General features: G+C 37.9%; 1 protein-coding gene across 1 annotated transcript in view; it reads right to left on the reverse strand.

The window, feature by feature from the left end:
- Nucleotides 1-17,681, reverse strand: part of BBS9 (Bardet-Biedl syndrome 9) — a 469,218-nt gene that overhangs the window by 87,259 nt on the left and 364,278 nt on the right. The gene's annotated exons all lie outside the window — the stretch shown is intronic.

The raw sequence follows: 17,681 nt of genomic DNA on the forward strand, positions 1-17,681 counted from the left end.
TTAAGCAATGTCATTTTTAACACAAATGTCAGGTACCAGCCCACAGGGACCTGAAAGAAAAAAAAAATGTTCAGGGTGTGTTAGCTTTACAATGCCAAATCTACTTAGGATAAAATTGGCAGGAGTGGAATAGAATTGGCTTTTTTTTCTTCTTCATCCTCTTGAATAATCCTGTGGAAAAAAGAACTAAAGTAACAATTGGATAGAACACGGAAGATTGCCCATTGGTGTTTTATTTTATTTTAATGTCTTGGTGAATTTTGTGCTCATTAAAAGTAATGAACTGACTGGCCCAGAGGCTCAAGTCGTCTGACAGCCCCCAGAACAGGAATAGCAAAAGGCAAGGTAATGTAAGCTCCTTTCTACAAGTCCCCATCAGCTCAAGGGACTAGAGCTCAGAGTTTCAGAAGTCTAATGTAGATGACCCATTTGGTGATATTTCATGGCTTACTGACACTGGCCCAAAGGGCCTATTTTTAAAAAAATCATCATTCAGACAAACAGTCTGCAGCTGTGTGGTCTCCCAAATTCCATGTAGGAGAAAGGCTAGAGGAGGACAGTCCTTAGAGCATCTGTGAGGCACTGGAAAAGAGATGTAGGTTAGAGAAAGACAAAGCACCCCGAAGGCCCTTGCCTGACAAAGCCAGACAAACCAGGATTCTTTGCTACTTGGTTGAGGGCTTGCAGGAGTTATGAAAGGCAGTCACACATCACATTCAGCTTTCTAGAGAGCCCTGGGAGTTTGGACCAAGGTCAGCACTAACAATAAAGCACACTGCTTACTGGGTGCCTACTACTGTGCTACTTTTCATTGCCTTTTGAAAGTACATGATATTCTATAACCCATGAGGATCTTATAATTTGTTGGACAGAAAACATACATACACAACCAATTAGCGGAAAGAAGCATTCCAGCAATAACGTCCTAATTGTGCAGAACAGAAAGTAAGTGCGAAAGAAGCTAGCTAAGGGACAAATTACTGTGGGTTAGAGTTAATATCCCTGGGGCCTCTTTAATTCAAACGAGGCTTGGAACTCATCCTTTCCCCATTACTTCAAGAAGTCCCTGCAAAGAGATGGAGAGGCCACTTTCCTTAAACCAAAACACCTGCAGTCATCTGCTTCCCCCACCTTCACCATGATTACAATGAACTTCTGTCAGAGTCTAATTTCTTTTTCTTCTTGTGAATGGCACTAATGAAGCTTCACTGTGGGTGCCATCATATCAATATTAGGATACAGATGCTGTCAGTAAGTCCAAATCATACAAACACCTCCTGAGTGCCAGGCATGCGCAAGAATCTGCAGGAAGGGCTACAGGGAATTCAACGGCACAGATAGAACTCCATCTTCAAAGAGTTTATAATGGAGAAAGGAAATTAAATCAGGTCAAAGAGGCAAACACTGACCACACAGGGAAGGCCCAGTAGACTGTTAAGGAGGAGAATGCCACTAATGTTATGATTATTACATTAACAACAATCCCTCCAATTAATTTAGCATGAGCTGTATGCCAAGCAACCTGCTCTGTGTCACACAGGTATCAGTGCCTTCAATCCTCACATCTCCACTGAGACTTAGTTGGCAAGATCTCCATTTTATGGATGAGGCCCCTGAAGCTTGGCAGATGTAAGGAATGTGCCCAATACTGTACAAAGGGTGTGCCTACTGCGCCTGTGCTTAGAAGGGCTCCATGTTTGGTTTAAGTCCCTGCTGTCTCTGTCTTAAAATTCTTCACCATTTTATTTTTGAATTTGTGCTTTGTAAGTGAAGTCCATGGGATAATGGAGCATGCACATGATCAGAGGAGATATGCTCACTGACTCGGAGAGTTAAATGCTCTTATATTTGCATTTTAAACTGCCATCGCACAATATACAGATTCCTCGCAAAATTCATGCTAACAATTTAAAATTTTAATTTTTACTTACTTGGAATGACATTAAATGGAAACTCAAAACACCACCAGAAGGTGTGAGAGACCACTGAAGAAAGGAAAGATCTTTATATCTTAGTAGCTATTTTAACAGCACTTTCTTCCACCTTTTAACAAGGGCCCTGCATTTTCATTTTGCACTGAGAAGTGCAATTTAAGTAGACAGTTTGACCATCACATAGTAAATGAGAGACCTGCATTCAAAGTTGGAGACTCTAAAGTCTGCACAAGATATGACGCACCTTATAGGTTCGGAGAAGTGCCTAGCTACCAGTGAATGTGGAGGGCCTTGGGAAGCAAAAGATAGAAGAATCAGGCACCACTGGACTGGGCTCAGCCAGCTCCTATAGGTTCGGGAGAAAGGACTGATTATTCAATTTTCGAGAATTTTGTGAGCCAGGTGTCAAACATGGCCATTACTAAAAATTAAATTATAGAAACTTTAGTAAGTTACAGGAAAACAAAAGTAATAGTCAAAATGCATAACTTTCTAATTATTTTACTATTATCTAGGCCCTTGAGATTATTTATGTCGATTGCATTTGTATGTTGAAAACACTCAGCAATGGCAGGGGGTGGGGATTAATGCCCATTTCTTCCCCACTCCATATTCAGTGACCTCACACTAGAAGTTTGAAATCAGCCTTGGTGGATGTATTTACAACATGCAAATCAACAAATGTTATAAAGTTAGGCTTCCCACCCACCCTGCTCCTCGCAGACAGCCAGGCGTTAAATAGTTACTGGCATACCACTGAGAAGACGTGCCTGAAATTTGTCCTCAAGAACAGATATTGGATAAAAGTAAAGGAAACAACCTGAGCAAATGCATTAAAACACAAATGTAGAGGCTCTTTGTTTAGCAAGGAACAAATATTCCAGTTTGGGAAGAGCATTTGATGAGATAAAAAAAGATCATCTGGGCAACAGTTGCAGAGGAAGCAAAATGTCAAGGTGAAGAGTGTGCAGGTACTGGGAAGCCACAAAGTATTCTGAGTGTGGGCATTATCTCACAAGACAGTGCACTAAGTAGCCACTGGGTCATAGCAAACATTTAGGGCATTTGCTGGGACTTAAGTGAGGCTTTTATGCACGTTCCTTACTATCAAGGGAAAATTCTTACTAAGTGTAACAGCATGTCAGTTCGTGGACCCACCCAACTTGCTAAACACAGCTGTGGTGGAAGAATGACTTCTCAGTGAGACAGCAGCCCAAGCCACAGGATCTTTCCTGAGCAAGACCCAAAATACATCAGTCCCAGAGAAGCATCGTTTCTCTACATTTCAGTCTCACTGGATATATTTCTGTGCCATTGTGGAAAGAGTCTGCTATCCCCAAATGGTCACAGAAATTGGAAAGAAATGGGATAAACAATTCCTTATGTAAATTACCCCCAAGGAAAATCTTCCTGACCTGCTGGCCAGCGTGAAATACTAAACAGATCTCCATGTTCTCAATTTAGTCTTACACATAACGGCCAAGTTTACTTTGTGCTCCACAAGAGCCAAATGAATTTAGCAGAATTAACGTAGAAAAGGGGGATGGAAAAACTAGACCCACCAAGATTTAGATCTGTCTGACCAGGGCCTAGAGGATCTTGCAGCTCACCTGGAACTGAGAAATGAGGCCAACCAGCTGCTGGGGCTTACATTTGAGGGAGAGTGATTTTTCAGGACCCATCACCGGCAGTACAAGATGTGTGTTCCCTGGTGTTCGACAGAACTACAGAAAGGAAGGGGTTTAGGAAACAATGAACGCTAATGATTTCAAGTACAAGTGTTGATGGCCTTTGTTTTGCTTTTTCAAATTGACGGATTCCAAATAAAATGGAGACCCCAAAGGACATCTCGGTCCAACTGCCATATCAGTTGATGCCAAAGTAATGAGGCAGAGGTCCAGGGAGCTGCTTGCAGGAAAACGCTCAACTCATAAAGTGAGTGTGAAATTAATCCCAAATACTTTTAGCTGCCAAGATAGGCTCTAAAATTGGTTACAGGAAAGCAGCAGCAGCAACAGCAGAGTAGACATGAATCATACTATGTGAACACAGACTTGTCCAATTTCTTCACCTAAACTTACCATCAAATTTGTCTCCAAATCTCATGTGTGGCATATAGAACCCCATTACACTGCTGTTTAGCTGTCATTTACTGAACCTTAACTGTGGGTCAGACTAGTGCTGTTATACTCAGGTTATCATTTGGTCCTCATAACTACCGTCTGAGATCAAAATCACTGGTGCCATCCCAGATGAGAAACAGAAGCTTAGAGCTCTGATGAACTTAATACTGAGAGGAGCACACTGCCTGTGGTCATGAACCAGGGCAGGAAAGGCAGGGATATTAATCCTATCTTTGGATTCCCCGTTGGATGACCTTTTTTCTGCACTGGTACACAAATGTATACAGTTGGCTCCACAAAATAATCCAGTGGGTTCTTATCCCAATAATCAAATAAAGACATGAGGAGAAACACTACTAATACTTTGCAGCAGTATCAGTATATATGGTCTTCCCATGTAGCACTAGCGGTAAAGAATTCACTTGCCCATGCAGGAGACACAGGTTCAATCCCTGGGTCAGGAAGATGCCCTGGAGGAGGGCATGGCAATGCACTCCAGTATTCTTGCCTGGAGAATCCCATGGACAGGAGCCTGGCAGGCTATAGTCCACAGGGTTGCAAAGAGTCAGACACAACTGAAGTGAATTAGCATACACACATGTACTTTAGTTAGGATTTCCCATTATTGGGGCTTTTAACATAGGTTGAAATTTCCAGGTTGCCTTCTGCCCAAAGTTATAGTATAAAGGAAATCAGTTCACACAGTGTAAAGGATGGGAAGTTAACACAGTAAGTTTTTTTCTCTTAACAAAGGGAATTTAATCATATTCCATATAACTCAAATTATGAAGACTTTAGAAAACAGCTATTTTCTAGGCCTGTTCCTTTAGAGAAGTTATTTTTAAAAAGGAATGACAGATTGATTTTCTATAAATCATATAGTACAATGTTTTCAGTAGTCTGAGCAAGTTGATGGTATGTAATAATAATTGTCAGCATTGATGGAGGGTCTTCAGGAGCCAGGCACTGTGCTAAATCTCTTTACAGGGACTCTCTCATTTCACTCTCAGAACAATTCTGTAAGGTAGATACTAATACTGCATGCGTGTGTGCTAAGTCGCTGCAGTCATGTCCGACTCTGTGTGACCCTATAGACTTGGAGCCCGCCAGTCTCCTCTGTCCATGGGATTCTCCAGGCAAGAATATTGGAATGGGTTGCCATGCCCTCCTTCAGGGAATCTTCCTGACTCAGGGATCGAACTTGCCCCTCTTAAGTCTGCTGTATTGGCAGGCAGGTGTTTTGTTTTGTTTTTTTTTTTTCTTTTAACCACTAGCACTACCTATCCTCATTTAAAAAACTAAGGAGACAGAATTACAGAAAGAGTCAAGCAGTTATTAAGTGAGGGAGCCAGAATTCACACCCAAGCAATCTGACCCAAGAAACATCACCAAGTAACATTGCCTGCGTTAACTTTCTGCCTGCACATCAGCTGCATTATAGGCAATATGTGGAACAAATTCTATCAGAAGTTTCCCAATGGGAGGTTTCAGCTTTGCTGGCCCTTCAATAACCTATACGAATTAAGATAGGCGTATTTTAATAAGAGGTCAGCATAGATGAACGAGTTAGGAAAACAGAGTTCCTATGATATGGATGAGTTTAAACATTCCCCAGGGCAGAATGCAATAGGCTGTGCTGGAATAGGCAATGGCCTGAGAGCCAAGAAGACAGGGCTTCTAGTCCTGGCTTCCTTACTAAACAGCTTAGGTCAGTGTTCAATGTACTTCCCCTTCTGGGGCTCTAGTTTCATCACTTTTAAAATGTAGGGGTGGGAAATATGATCTCTCACATCCATTATAGCTGTGTCGGATGCAAAAACTTTTAAATCACTTTTGGATAATTTATTTTGAACTATCCATGCTTCTGCCCCATTTATTGATTCACTTCTTCCCCTCTATTTGTACACATTCTGAGCTTCTCATTGAATGGTTGTTGATTTGCAGCTTTTTTTCTATAAAATGGAGTAGGAAATGGCAACCCACTCCAGTATTCTTGACCAGAAAATTATATGGACAGAAGAGCCTGGCCATGGGACCACAAAGAGTTGGACATGACTGAGCAAAGTACACACACATCTATAAAATATCAGTAAGAATATTTTTCTTTGACTAATTCATAGGATTGTGAGAATTAAATGAGAGAAGTAAAAAGATGAGCAATACCAAGCATTGGCAAGGATGTGGAAAAACGGGAACCCTCATATCTTACTAGTGGGAATATGATACAATCACCCTGGAAAGCAACTGGCAGTTCCTCAAAAATTAAACACTAAGTTACTCTATGACCTAGCAATGCCACTTCTAGGTTTATGCCCAAGAGAGCTGAAAATGTATGCCCACTAAAAAAAAACTTGTTCACAAATATTTGTAGAAGCATTATTTATAATAGCCCAAAGAAAGAAACAAACCAGATGTCCATCAACTGATAAGTAAATAAATTAAATGTGGCATATCAGTATAACGGATTATTATTCAGGCATAAAAAGAAAGGGAGTATTTACACATGCTACTATATGGATAAATCTTAAAAATATTATGCTGAGTTTAAAAAGCCAGTCTTTTTTGTGTGTGACGATCTTACACTATTCGTGTTGTATTATTCCACTTATATGAAATGTCCAGAATGAGCAAATCTATAAACATAGTCAGCAGGTTGGTCACTGCTTAGGGCTGGGGGGTGGGAGGTAGACAGGAGGAAATGGCAAGTAACTGCTAATTGGTGAGGAGTTTCTTTTAGGGAGGATGAAAATGTTCTAAATAGACTGTGGTGACAGCTGTGTAACCCCTTGAATATGCTAAAAATCATTAAGTTGCCCACTTTAACTGGGCAAATTGTATATATGTAAACTATATCTCAATAAACCTATTAAAAATAATGAGTTAAAAGTACTATGAAAGCATAATTCATAAAAGGTATAAACTAACAAAAAGGCATTTAAGAAACAATTTTGATATATTAATGGATATAGTTTAATATATAAAGGATATATATTAATATACTTGATATATTAATGATATATTAACATAACAATTTTGATATATTAATGCAACTAGGGCTTAACAATATTCTAGATGACAGATGATCACATGAATTTGGAGTCTATTAGAACTAAGCCTGAATGCTGGTAATGCTTACTTACTAGCTATACAACCTCAGGCTAGTTACTTTAACTCTCTCAGACTTAGTTTGCTCACCTATAAAATAACACTCCTGGCTACTGTTTCTTAACATTTCATACCATTAAGGGCTTCTCTCAGTTTAATAACACCTGGTAAATTCTACTTTTACTGTTAGATTAACAATGACATTGAGAAAGGAAGAACTTTCTCCTGGTACTTGAGGTCTGTTCCCAATCTAAAGTGATGGGGGCAGTTGGTCACTCTGCAGTGTTCCCTTGGCCCTCTCTGTATGTCACTCAATGGGACAGTGCTCATTCTGTGGCCAAGTTTAATCAAGTTTCAAAATAAAACGTCATGAGACCCTGTTTCAATATATTACTACTAGCTATGTAAGTTACATGTATTAGATTCCCTTTTTGATTTCCAGAGCAATTCTATTAAAATACACACACACAGACACTCAACTTTGCCTGGTACGACTTGTTGTCTAGAAATCCTCTGAGGCTTGTTAATCAGAGAGCTAAACATAGCTTGATTTTCCTTTGTATCTTACTGAAAATGCTAGAAAATTTGGTGATTTGAATAAAATGTTTATGAAGTTACACTATGAGAAAGCAAAGAGAAAACAAAACTAGATTTGGCCCAGAAAATTCCAGTATAAAAAAGAGCAAATGATAAATCTCCAACTTGCCTTCAATTTTCCAATACTCAGTACACAGTGGGTGTCCCGTAAATGCTGGTTGAACTGATGAACCTCAAAATCAGTCCACCTAAAAATCCAGCACAACTAGGAGCCCTATTAAACTACCTCTTAAATCCCAGACACACTCAATCAGGCACTGTCAGGCTCCCAATTTGAACAGAACTCAAGTGATGTCACATGGAAACAACAGACCTACCTCAATATATCTGTCATCTGCTTAAAAAAAAAATCTCTCCAGTTCACCTTAGCCACAGCTGCCTAATGCCAAGCTACAGGCAGCTCTAATGACTGCTGAAATGAATTTATTCCTCACATGGCTGCCCTTTGGTTAGAAAGACATTCTAAATCTAGGAGAGACTTGGAAGCAGGCAAGAAATAGGGCATGCTTCCTACTCAACTGTTACTCATGGTGGCATTTGCTGTGGACTCCAACATGGCAGAGGCAGTAAGGAAGAAGAAAAAGTTTACCAGGTCTAAACTTATACTTTGGCTGAAAAGATCCAATTTGTATCCAAAAAGAATTCTTTTACCAAAAACAATGAAATAAGGTCCAAAATGAAGAGATGATTTAAATGCTAGACAAGCATACAGAAATGTATATGCTAAACATTTAACTAGATAAAAGAGAACTCTGGGTTTTTACTTTAGAGGCATAGCAAGAATCTAATGCTTAGCTACTTTTGCTACTATGTTATTTTGTATAAATAGGATAGGGGGGTGGATTACATTCTATTGTACCTCACATGAAATAAAAACCTAAGATTTCCCTATAACATGCATTTAGCTGAAACTTCTAAACCACGTCCAGGATTAGAATACATTTATAACCATGCTACCATTTTGGATAGCTATTAAAACAACGGAGAAAGTATATCCATTCAGTACAAAAACTTCAGTTGCACAAGTTACTTATTTTAATAAAAAGAGGCCTGTTAATTGCCTACATCACCTATGCTTTGGAACAGCAAGCTATGATCTTTGTGACTCTTTGAAGCCATGATGGTTTTTCTGGTTTAGGATTATAATGTTCCTTCACACCAATCTACACTTGCAAATGCCTTGAGAATTCATATAAAACTGGTTTTAGAAAAGCAAATTATTCCTGAGAAATTTCTTTATAATACGTACTGTAGAACCACTCCTCCCCCTTTTTTTTTCTTTTTTAATGATCTGCCCAGAAGAATATAAAAGGTAGACAGTGCTAGAATATAGACTTTGGCTGGGACTTTTAAAATACATACCATTGATACATAAAAATGTTAAATAAAAGAGACAATAAATCATTTATAAGTGACATAGAGACAAATTTTGCTATTTCTGCAAAGTTTTTTCAGCTAATAGACATGTAACTTAATCAGCTGAAGGGAAACTAATTCTAATGCTTGGCTTATATAATGCTAAAACTACAACTGATGTCAAACTTGATTACCGTTTGTACCACCTCCCTCTACACCAGGTGACCAAATTTTTACCCCTTTCCATAAAATTATCTACTTATAGCCAAGTGAAACCTCAATTTGAAAAATAATAATTAATGAACTCAAGTTGTAAAAAGAATGAATGCTCTCCAGACCACTCATTGAACAGATTGCTGTTAAACCTGGAATCTATGGCTGGCAATGTCAGAGCTCATTTTACAAACTCTGAAGAATGCCACAGTTATCAGTGTCCAAAAACAACATCCACAAGGTCTGATCTGAATAGTTCCTAAGTTTAGAATGTTTCAGGCCACATTCTTACATGCAGACATGTCAGTAATTATGTAGCCACCCACACGGCCTTGAGTACCATCTCCAATGAGGGGAAATGATGGATAGATGAACAGTTGGCAGGTGTTGTAAGAGCATTCCTTAGGAAATGCTAGGACACATTAGTTAGTGTGATCAATTAAGACATGCTGATGATCCACCCAAAGGCAAAAAGAAAGACTGGAGACCCCAACAGTGCCAATGATGCTACTGATCATTTCCTTGGTTCCAGAATTTGAGAGGTGAACATACATGTTCACAATAAAGTGAAACTATTGAGTTTTTTCTATGAATCTTCTTTTAAAACATCTGCTTTTTCAAACAGTCTATTTCTTTTGAACACCTGTGGATTTTAATTATTTTTGATTTTTTTTAGATAAAACACACAGTTATACCACTACTAACTGGTAGTACTTTTAACAAGACATACAGATGTCTAGATGGCTCAAACAACATGGAAATAAGACCAAAGACAATGAAAGGAGCTGCCTGGTTTCATATGAAGTGAGACTAAGGTAAACTGTGGGCATGACTACAATCATAGGCTATGGAAACATTAGAATTGCAAGAAGGATATGTTGTGCCTGACATCTACTGTTCTGTAAACTCCTTCAGATCAGAGACTATTTTACGGTTTGCTGTACCCTTCCCAAGAGTGTGTCTCTGGTTCATAGCAGGCACTCAATGCATGCTGGTTGTACTGAAGTAAATTTAAATGCCCAATATCTCAGTCACACAAGAGTGTCCATTAAGACGGCAATTTACAGGAATACTGCCTTGGCAATGAAAGTCCATCCCTACACAGGTGAAAAAAAAAAAAAAAAAACTTACCATTAAAAAAAAGTTTTTATAGGCTTCGTTATTTTCTGGGTCTACCACAGGTAATAAATAACTAGGCTCTGAATTCATGCCTTCTACACATTAGTGTTAATGTTATATTACAATAAATTACTAAATTCGTTCAAGTCTTTACCGCTCAATTTATGTGGTGAGTGTTATAAAGTCTGTAATTTAACTTTAAAATACAGCATCATAGACAAGGTCATGCAATGAGAGCATGTGAATCAGCTTAAGCTACACTCTAGAGCAGAGTTTCTCAACCTCCTCATTAATGATATTCGGGGCCAGATGATTCTTTGATAAAAGGAGCTGTCCTGGACACTGCTAGAAATTTAGTAGCATCCATGGAGTCTACACATTAGATGTCAATAGCATGCTTCCTCTAGTTGTAACAAGCAAATATGTCTCCAGACATTGCCAAATGTCACCCTGATTGAGAACTGTGGCTCAAGAGTCTAGATTTGGACTCAAAATAATCATCTCAATCAGAAGCAAAGCCCACAAGTCAGGGGGGTCTATCATGAACATTTAGGTTACTGGTGTCTCTAGAAACACTGCAGACTTTTAAATAACGTAAATGAATGTCAGAAATGAGTTTTCATTAGTGCAATCAAAGGTTTGATAATTAGCATTATGGATGCTAAATTAGATACGTGGACAAAATGAATAGTATTTAAGATAAGTAAATTAGCTGAATATTTTTACACTCATACTCTTCTTTTGGAAAAGGCAATGGCAACCCACTCCAATATTCTTGCCTGGAAAATCCCACAGATGGAGGAGACTGGTAGGCTACAGTCCAGGGGGTCACTACGAGTCAGACACAACTGAGCAACTTCCCTTTCACTTTTCACTTTCATGCATTAGAGAAGGAAATGGCAACCACTCCAGTGTTCTTGCCTGGAGAATTACAGGGACAGTGGAGCCTGGTGGGCTGCCGTCTATGGGGTCGCACAGAGTCGGACACAACTGAAGCGACTTAGCAGCAGCAGCAGCATACTCTTCTTTGCATGAACAGAATACAGGAATCCAGGAAGACCCTGAAGGGATATGGTCCAAAGTCTTGAGCCTAAATGATCCTGTGTCTTGCCTTTGAAGCAGAAGATTTCTAGCTGTCTGATGCCCATTGTGAGGATAAATGGATCCTGCTTTGGATTACTGTCTTATCTGCCTCAAGTGAACCTTTCCAGGAAGGTGATATTCTACTATCTAAAAGATACAAAGATGAGCCTTCCCCAAGCCTGCAGAATGAATGAATTATTCCATGCATTTAAAAGTTTATTTAATAAATATATTCATATGTGGTAAAAGTTTATATGAGCTTACTTTCAGTATAACGAGGAAGAAAGGTTGTAGGGAAATAGCTCATTCTTGTTCATCTCAAGTATTTTGATGGCTCTAATTACTTACTGAAAAGAATTTAAGAGTTGGGCATGACCTAATTGGCAAAGGTAGTGTGCAGTGTCAAGTCTGTGCTAAGTGATGGGGATATATAGTATATGACTTAAGAGCTGCCTGCAAAGAACTAACAGTCCAGCAATAAAAATAAATATATTAATAAAAACAACAGCTGCTGCTTACTGAGTGTTCAGTATGTTCCAGGCACAAACCTGAGAACTCTATGTATATTATTCCTAAACCTTTCAATAACTCCTCTAGGTAATTATTACCTTTGACTGATGAAGGAAACAAGGTTCAGAGAAGTTAAATAATTTGTTCAAAGTCACAGAGCAGTTCCTATATTCAACCAGGACTGTCTAAAACTTCCAAAGCCCAAGTATTTCTCGGCATATCACATCCTTAGACACGCACACGTGCACACACACACCATTCTATGCTAGATGTGTATTCGTTGCTCAGTAGTTTTCAGCTCTGCAATGTCATCGACTGTAGCCTGCCACCAGGGATGAGTATCAGGTTAATATGAGAAAAATCTATAAACGAGCTCCCCCCAACCAAGAGAGATGACTTTCTGAGGGTGAAGAGCCCACAGATTCCTTTGTCCTTCTTTTAAACAAATCCACATTTGAAAGTTTGAATGTCTTTGGCTCAGAAAAGCACTCATGATTCCTGAACATCAATCCTTACTGTCATTCATCTACATCTGTTACCTGCCTAACCCTGTACTCACTGGAGTTTGTGATCCCTGCAATAATCATGAACTTTAAAAAACAAACAAACACTACAACAGGTATGGCAAAGTAGAAGTCAGTTGTACTACAAATGACTGAATGCAGGCTCTGGTCCTGTCCCATTCCTCACCATAGTTTGACCCTAAGAGCATCCCTTAATCTCGTTACACTTCAGTTTTCTCCTCTGTGAAAAAGAGGCACTTGCTGTAGAGAACAAATGAGATATAACATAAATGTGTTTGCCATAACACCTAACACACAGTAAGCACTCAATAGAGCTGAAGTAGCAATATTATTATTATTCGATGTTCCCTGACTAAACATCTGACCAACATATTTTTTTATTAAAACAAAACAAATAGAGGTCCCTCTAAGTCCAACACATACTTTTTGTTTCTTCTAAGTAGTTGAAATAGACTATACAAGGAAGATATTATCTGCCAAGACAGGTATGGGTTACAAGCTAGTTTTAAAACATAACTCACTTTCTAGTTTATTTAACTAAACCAAATAAGTATCAGAGTTTAAGTCAGAGTCCCTCAAGTAGAAGCCATTTACCGGAAATCTGAACCCATTTTCAGAGAATAACAAGAGAAAAAGATTATCATCACACCAGTAACTGATTCACACAGACACTTTTTGTCTAAATTTTTGGGATTAATATCCAAAAATGCGATAATGAGATGATTATAGGTTAAATAACAGATATCATACCAACTCACCCAGCCAAGAAGTTTTTAATCTGGGGATAGAATGCCATCTTGGCACTTTAGAGGCATGCATGAGTGATGGGAGAGATTACAGTTTAGCTTGAGAACCCTAGGGAAATAGCTCTTTGTTTCAGTTCTCTATTGTTCTATCCAACAGCCATCATTTTAAGTCTACTAAGGACACCAAAGAAAAGTTAGGTTTAGCAATCTTTAGAAAAATTATAATTTGATGATTAAAAATAATTTTATAAAAGATTATATACATTATTGGGAAACTTTTCACCATCAAACTTCTAGGATGATAGAAATCCATTCTGGGAGGAATCTGAAAATGAGAAGTTTACCAGTCCCATTTTACTTTACCTATATGCAGAATAATTAAGACTATTTCTCTGGTTTTATGATGGTTTCTGCTTGAACAGAGATAGGAACAATAGCAAGGTCTTGGTCATCAACACTACTTTGATCAGGAAGTAAATAATCAAGTTTTCCTTCTACTTACTGAAAAAAAAAATCTCAAAGTCAATTTCAGCAACAAAGAGTTAGAGTCAGATTCTTTTTTTAAAAAAAAAGAGGGGTGTGGGTTGGGGCCAAAGCTCTAAACTGGTCTTATACTAGTTGACTCTTCTCTCAGTCAAATTAATTCCTTTCAAGAAGGGAAAGCTTATCTAGAAATATCCACAAGGTCTTCCATGATGTTCTAGACCAAAAGTTTTTCAATAGTTTATCATTATGGGAATTTTAATTGTATTGATAGTATTGATCTAAAGACGTTTATCCTGAATGTTATAAGGTATCTCAGATACACTTACCACTCACATATATTATCAATCAGTAGTAATGTTCTGTGAAAAACCAAGCAAACTCCATTCCAAAATATGAAACTACTTATCTAGAGGTCTGATAAATTCCTTTCCTTTAATGAGAAATAAACCCTAAAATTAATAAGACCAATAGTAGAAGAATTTAGCAATTATAGAATCAAAATTGTAGCCTAGATCATAAGACCACAAAACTCAAATGAACTTTTTGGCCAGCCCAATATGTCACACAACAGTGATTTATTTACATGTCTCCATATCCTAGATTATATGTTCTTCAAGAACAAAGACAACATTCTTATTTAAATTCATGCTGCTGTAAATATTCAATACATTCATCTGAATTCAACTGAATCGAATTTGAAAAGGCCTTCAAAATCATCTAGTTTAAGCCCCTTGTTTTATATATTATATATAAAGTGCTAAGGCCAGAGAGGTTCAGTGAGTTGACTAAAACCACACAGAAGGTCAGGATTACAACCAGGGCACGTTCATATCTTGCTTTTAAGGACTTTATCTACACTGTCTCCTTAACTATTCACAACAGTCTCCCAAGTAAAGCAGGGCAAGCACCTACAAAAATACAAAATGCCAAGGTCACACGGCAGGTTTAAAAGTGTGTTAAACTCAGAACTCTAAGCCTTAGCTTTTATTCTGAAGGCACAGAGGATTTAAAAATGCCACTATTAACCTGCAAGGAACAAGTTAGGAAGGGGAAGTGAACTCGGTCCAAGCTCTCAAGAAGATGGGATGGCACAAAAGGGAGAAACATAGATGCTGCATAACCAGAAATTGATATAAAGGCCACAGGTGGAGGAAGGAGGAGATGTTGAAGTTGGTAGTGGTAGGTCTCTCCATAAAACAGAATTATAGTCTGGTTTTGTTTGGATTTTCTATTTTCTCAGAAATTTAGTCATTTTCCTCACAGTCACAGTTTTATAATTTGTACTGTTGATTTCATGTATAGTTCACAGTCTATCACATCTCTGATATTGATGATTATCTTCCCTGTGATCACCAGGCAGTGATATTGGGACATTAAGGGGAGATGTTATCCTTATAGTAGAACCTGAGCCTCAACCCTAACCCTTTCTCAGGTTGGGCATAAGATGTCTCCTAATATAAATTGAGAACAAACCAACTCATAAAAGGCAGAGACCAAGACACAACACCTGGCTATTCTGGCCAGAGTTACTGGGATGAAGGGGATAAAACTGTGGGCATGGGATAAAAAAGAAAAGGAAATGGCCCAGACCACTTCTTTTAGCAGCAAAAATCCGTCTAAAGATTGCTTGATGTGGAAGAAAGAAGACAGGCCTTTGACTTAACAGTTTGGATCCCAGTTTTGCTGTTTAGTTCAAGGAAGTCATTCTATTTTTCTTGGCAATTCTCATTTTCCTAATGTAAAAGTAGCAAAGTAATAGTAACTTTCCTCACAGAGTTATTATAGGGGCCAATTAAAATAATGTATGGACAAGTTTTTAGTAAACAGTGAGATAAAATATAAATATTACCTATCATTATACTAGAAGAATAAGGAACTTAACATCTCCAAATGTAGTTAATTAATATTCTCCAAACTAAGGCCTACTATTCAACTAATTTACAAGGAATGAATATAAAATCAGTAGCTTATCTGGGGAAAAAAATAGCATCTGGAACAGATTACTGTTTAAGAAATGCGGATACCAATGAATTACAGTGAATCCTTGGCATCTGGCCTTAAAGAATACTATTTAAGAGTAAAGATTTGCCAGATTATACAGGAGTAGAGGAGACATTCAGTAGTCACAAGGTGAGGATCAAAGGATTTTCAATACCAAAAAAATTGTATAAAAGGTATATTTTCTTTCTATAACACTGGTATTAAATTTTAATATCTAAAATAAAATATAGTCATTCATTTGGGACATTCAAATGATGGAGACACAGGCTAAGAAACTACCCAACAAGTCACAAACTCAATTTGTATTCAATAAAAGACATTACTGGCTAATATAATGAATCATGTTTCCTTGGTTGGTTGAGAGTCCCTGCAAGTATCAGCCCCGACCTCAAGCAGCTGGAGAGAAGTAGAGAGGAAAAAAAAGGCTTTTCCTGAGAATTCCTTTTTGCCTAAATGGCTACCACAGCTACCTCTGAAGAGGCAATGAGCTTGTTGTACAATGAGAGAAATTACTGGGGAGAAAAAACTAGAATATTTTTCAGTGTCTATCCAAACAACAATAACAATAAGAAGTTGGTTTCTAAGTTGGGTAAGGGAAGAATGGGATCTTTGTTCCACAAACTTCATAATTCTGGAACAAACCTATGCCTTAAAATCCACTCATTCAAAAGTTAGGCAAGGATCCTTAAATATATAAAAACATGAAATCATGCAACATTGGAGGAGTTTATTCACTTTAAAGAAATGATTCTTAACAGAATCCTTTTTATGTTCAGCAACTCTGTAAGTGCACTAAAAATAGAATTTGATTTAAACAAGTTTCATTTCTTCACAGGTTTTTCTCAGGAGCACTTCGTGACACAGCTGAATGGGAGATTTTCTGACGGTGGCTCTCTCAATCCAGCACTTCCTTTCCCAGGGGCCCTCTCTGAGGCTGCCCCGACACATCCATCCAAGAGGAGATCATTTATAGCCCACTTGAATATTATGAATTTGAGGAGCTGTGACAGTACCTTTAAGATTGCTCCTGATTGTAAGCTAAAAAATGATTTAGCCTAGATGATTTAGACTGAGAGAAAAAAATATTCTGTCCCAGACTCAACTTTGGCAGCGAGTCTTGAACTGCAAGGTTAAATTATGTCCCTAAATTTTGGAAAAGACAGAGATCACTTTGGTTGTTCCCCCGCCATACCCACACCCCTCCCCAAAAGAGCATAAAAAAGATTAATTTCTAAAGTTAGGAAACCAGGCTTCAACCCACCATTGTGTGGTTATAAGAATTACATGAGTCATCAGGCACTGGATTCAATCAATGAATGAATCCACCTTTTTTCCAATGGCTATCTCCACTGCAGGAAAGAACTGGCAAAACTCAACAGTTTGGGTAAAGTGAGTCAATGGCCTTCTTAAGGTTCAGACTTGATCAACTATTTAATTTTGGATAGGAAGGTATTCAACTACTTTGACTAAAATCTTCCCCCTCGTATCAAGGTTGCTCTTCCCCTATATTGCATCATATCCACTTTATAAAGACTAAGGAGAAAAATTCCTCTCAGATCTCAGTATTAGGAAAGTCAAACTTCTATTGAAAAATCAACCAATAACAAAACTAAATAAGCAATCAGCAAACAAGAAAAAGGTGTCCTATGTTTCTTTAAGACATTAAGAATCTTTTAAATGGTTGTGATCCCAACTTTCTATTATTTAGAAATAAATCAACTCTGTGATCCATGTATAGCAATGAAAGAATATTTTTTATATTATTTCAATGCAAACTCTTTGAGACTTGCTGAGAAATCTAATTTGATGTAATTTACTCCTCTATATATTTTTCTGAGTACTACTGGGCTGATTCAACTGGTTAATAACTTCTCACTAAATTTA

This window comes from Oryx dammah, unplaced genomic scaffold (genome assembly GCF_014754425.2).
Source record: "Oryx dammah isolate SB20612 unplaced genomic scaffold, SCBI_Odam_1.1 HiC_scaffold_18, whole genome shotgun sequence".
NCBI classification, from domain to species: Eukaryota; Metazoa; Chordata; class Mammalia; order Artiodactyla; family Bovidae; genus Oryx; species Oryx dammah.